At 49.4% G+C, this 4,153-nt stretch overlaps 1 pseudogene; it reads left to right on the forward strand.

Annotated features, from left to right (window-relative positions):
- Window positions 1-237: 237 nt before the first annotated feature.
- LOC147119739 (uncharacterized) lies at window positions 238-3,568 on the forward strand (annotated as a pseudogene).
- The last annotated feature ends 585 nt before the right edge of the window (window positions 3,569-4,153 follow it).

Genomic DNA, 4,153 nt, shown 5'->3' on the forward strand with positions numbered 1-4,153 from the left:
ATTCTGTTATTAATCACATCCAGGACGGAAGCATGGCAGAGTCCCCGTGCACTTGGGTTTCTGTGTGAATTATTGATGAATTGTCTCTCAATGGGAATCACAGAAACTCATTCTCCATTCACTCATGGGGCTTTCAATGGCGGGGCAGTTGCCCAGCATGCACCGCGGAGGAGAATGTGCCCTATTCACACTGGAGGAGCCCAGTGCGCAGGCGCAGTGCCCGCCTGTACTTGGAGCATGCGCAGTGTCACTGTGATGGGGCCGGGCCAGTGTTGCAAGCGGATAGCGGCGGGGGATGCGATTTACGCGGATTACGAATCAGCGGGGCGCAGGGAGGTAACACACCCGGTGGGTGAACTTCATAAACACCTGGTGTAGGTCGCAAGCGCCGAATGAAAACCTACAGGTTCCGCGTTTCCAGATCGGAGGCTTTTTCCCGGGAACAGGCCCGGGTTAACCGCGGCCATCTTTGTAAAAGAAAGCTGGCGGTTTGTGCTTCACCATCTTACTTCATCGAGCGATAGCGCGCATGCGTGGCCATCTTTGTAAAGGAGCCATTATGGGTCGGGGCTTCAGGGTCCCATTGCGTGAACGGAACCCAGCCAGAATCAGCACCTTCAGGGGAGGAGAGGGAGGGGAACCAGTGAGTGTAGAACTGAACCCAGCCAGAGTCAGCACCTTCAGGGGAAGAGAGGGAGGGGAACCAGTGAGTGTAGAACTGAACCCAGCCAGAGTCAGCACCTTCAGGGAAGGAGAGGGAGGGGAACCAGTGAGTGTAGAACTGAACCCAGCCAGAGTCAGCACCTTCAGGGAAGGAGAGGGAGGGGAACCAGTGAGTGTAGAACTGAACCCAACCAGGGTCAGCACCTTCAGGGGAGGAGAGGGAGGGGAACCAGTGAGTGTAGAACTGAACCCAGCCAGAGTAGGGGGAGAAAACTGGGAGCAGAACACAAACTGTCTTGAGATGTGTGATAGTTTTGGGTTTTAGCACAATGTGTGGGATGGGGATTTACAGCTTTGGGGGAACAAGAGAGGAAAGAATGATCTTTAGAAACTAGAATTGTCTTTTCTGAATTTATGTCCTGTACACAGTGACAAGTTTTGTAAACTCCTTTTACAGGGTATTAGAAGGGGAGGATTTGCAGACGGGAATCTCAAACCAAACATCACGTCAAGATCTGTCAGTCTCTCGATTCATCAGGATCTGAATATCATCAGCCTTTGAATGTGGAAGGAGAAATGTCTGCTTGTTCTGTCTGTGGGAAAAGATTTCAAACATCAGTGTGACTGGAAAAGCACCGAGACACACACACCCAAGTGAAAGTGTTCCAGTGCACTGACTGGAAAGAGCTTTAACCAGTTACACAGCCTGAAAAAACATCGCACCATTCACAGCGGGGAGAAACTGTACACGTGTTCTGTGTTTGGACGAGGCTTCAACTGATCATCCAACCTGGAGAGACACAAGGACACCCGCACCAGGGAGAAACCGTGGAAATGTGGGGACTGTGGGAAGGGATTCAGTTCCCCGTCTCATCTGGAAATTCATCATCGCACTCACACTGGGGAGAGGCCATTCACCTGCTCCGTGTGTGGGAAGGGATTCACCTGTTCATCCAACCTTCTAACTCACCAGCAAGTGCACACCAGGGAGAGACCGTTCACCTGCTTCGTGTGTGGGAAGGGATTCAATAATTCATCCCACCTGCTGAGACACCAGCGAGTTCACATGGGGGAGGGGCCATTCACCTGCTCTGTGTGTGGGAAGGGATTCACCTGTTCATCCAGCCTGCTGACACACCAGCGAGTCCACACTGGGGAGAGGCCGTTCACCTGCTCCGAGTGTGGGAAGGGATTCACTCGGTCATCACACCTGCTGACACACCAGCGAGTTCACACTGGGGAGAGACCTTTCACCTGCTTCGTGTGTGGAAATGGATTCACTCGGTCATCCCACCTGCTGATACACCAGCGAGTTCACAGTGGCGAGAGACCATTCACCTGCTTTCAGTGTGGGAAGGGATTCACTACTTCATCCAACCTTCTAACTCATCAGCGTGTTCACACTGGGGAGAGGCTGTTCACCTGCTCCGACTGTGGGAAAGGATTCACCGCTTCATCCAGCCTGCTGAGACACCAGCGAGTTCACAGTGGGGAGAGACCATTCACCTGCTTTCAGTGTGGGAAGGGATTCACTACTTCATCCAACCTTCTAACTCATCAGCGTGTTCACACTGGGGAGAGGCCGTTCACCTGCTCCGACTGTGGGAAAGGATTCACCGCTTCATCCAGCCTGCTGAGACACCAGCAAGTTCACAAGTGACTGCAGGTGTTGGATTCTGCTGTTGTTCCTGCTGTTAATCACATCCCGGACTGAATCGTGTCCATTCTGACAGTTGGAGTTTGTTTCTGCTGATGTTAATAACCCCTGTAACCAGGCTGGAGTTTAGTATTTTGATATTTCAAATAACACAGTGTGTCGATATTTGATGTCTGCAAGATAAGAGGAGACTAATTGATGTCCTGTTACCGAATGCTCCATTTTTGGGCCTTTTCTCCTTTCTAATTCGAGATTATTTCAGTTCTTGTACCTTCGGTTACTCTCATGGACAAGTCCCAGCTCCTCATACCTTCAGAACTGCCTGTTCTGAATTTCTATCCTGTACTCACAGTGATGACTTCTGAAAACTGCTTTTACAGGATATTAGAAGGGGAGGATTTGCAGACGGGACACTCAAACCAAACATCACGTCAAGATCTGACAGAGTCATTCGATTCATCAGGACCTGAATATCATCGACCTTTGAATATGGATGGAGAAATTTTTTAAACAGTTACACAGCCTGAAAAACATTGCACCATTCACAGCAGGGAGAAACTGTACACGTGTTGTGTGTGTGGGCGAGGCTTCAACTGAACATCCTACGTGGAGAGACATAAGGTCACCCGCACCATGGAGAAACTGGAAATGTGGGGACTGTGGGAAGGGATTCAATTACCCATCCCAGCTGGAAACCCATCGGCACATTCACACTGGGGAGAGGCCGTTCACCTGCTCCATGTGTGGGAAGGGATTCACTCAGAGATCCACCCTGCTGACACACCAGCGAGTTCACACTTCATCCAACCTTCCGACACACTAGCGAGTTCACACTGGGGAGGCGCTGTTCACCTGCTCTGTAGGTGGGAAGGGATTCACTAATTCCTCCCACCTACTGAGACACCAGCGAGTTCACACTGGGGAGAGGCTGTTCACCTGTTCCGTGTGTGGGAAGGGATTCACTCAGTCATCCAACCTGCTGAAACAGCAGTGAGTTCACAAGTGACTGCAGGGGTTGGATGCTGCTGTTAATTGCATCCAGGACTGAACCATGTTCATTCTGACAGTTGCTGTTTGTTTCTGCTGATGTTAATAACCCTATAACTGGCTGGAGTTTAATATTCTGGATATATAGCTGATTGTGATATTGGGGCTGCAGTGTCCCTTTAAGAACTGCTGTTTGTGATCTTTCCCCTTAATTCAGGGATTCTCATCAGAAATTAGTTTACAATAAAATTATTAATTTTATTTTAATCCTATATTAATCTTTGGTACAAAATCTACAATTCAGTGTCTGAAAGGTTCCACTGATTAACATTTCCAATTAGAAAGTGCTAATTAATCCTCGCTGACAATTCTTACTGACTTGCACATTACACACAGTGGCACCTCCATTATCCACCAGAAAGAAGGGGAATGGGAATTGGTGGAGAATCGAGAGTCCCCAAATGTTGCCCCTCCCGTCTGGTACAGCAATCCCCTCGGCACAGGAATGGAGACAAGTCCAATCCAAGTAACGGGCTGAGTTTAATCTTTCTGGGCCTGTGGGGCTGGTTTATATCAGACAGGAGGAGATTGGTGTCAGTGACTGGGGTTGGTTTATATCAGACAGGAGGAGATTGGTGTCAGTGACTGTGGGGTTGGTTTATATCAGACAGGAGGAGATTGGTGTCAGTGATGTGGGGCTGGTTTATATCAGACAGGAGGAGATTGGTATGTATATCCAAGTATTTTTTAAATACGATGAGGGTTTCTGCCTCTACCACCCTTTCAGGAAGTGAGTTGCAGACTCCCACCACCCTCTGGGTGAAAAACTCTCTCCTCAACTCCCCT

This window comes from Somniosus microcephalus, chromosome 4, assembly GCF_052327205.1.
Source record: "Somniosus microcephalus isolate GS21.2 chromosome 4, FLI_Smic_1.0, whole genome shotgun sequence".
Lineage (NCBI taxonomy): Eukaryota > Metazoa > Chordata > Chondrichthyes > Squaliformes > Somniosidae > Somniosus > Somniosus microcephalus.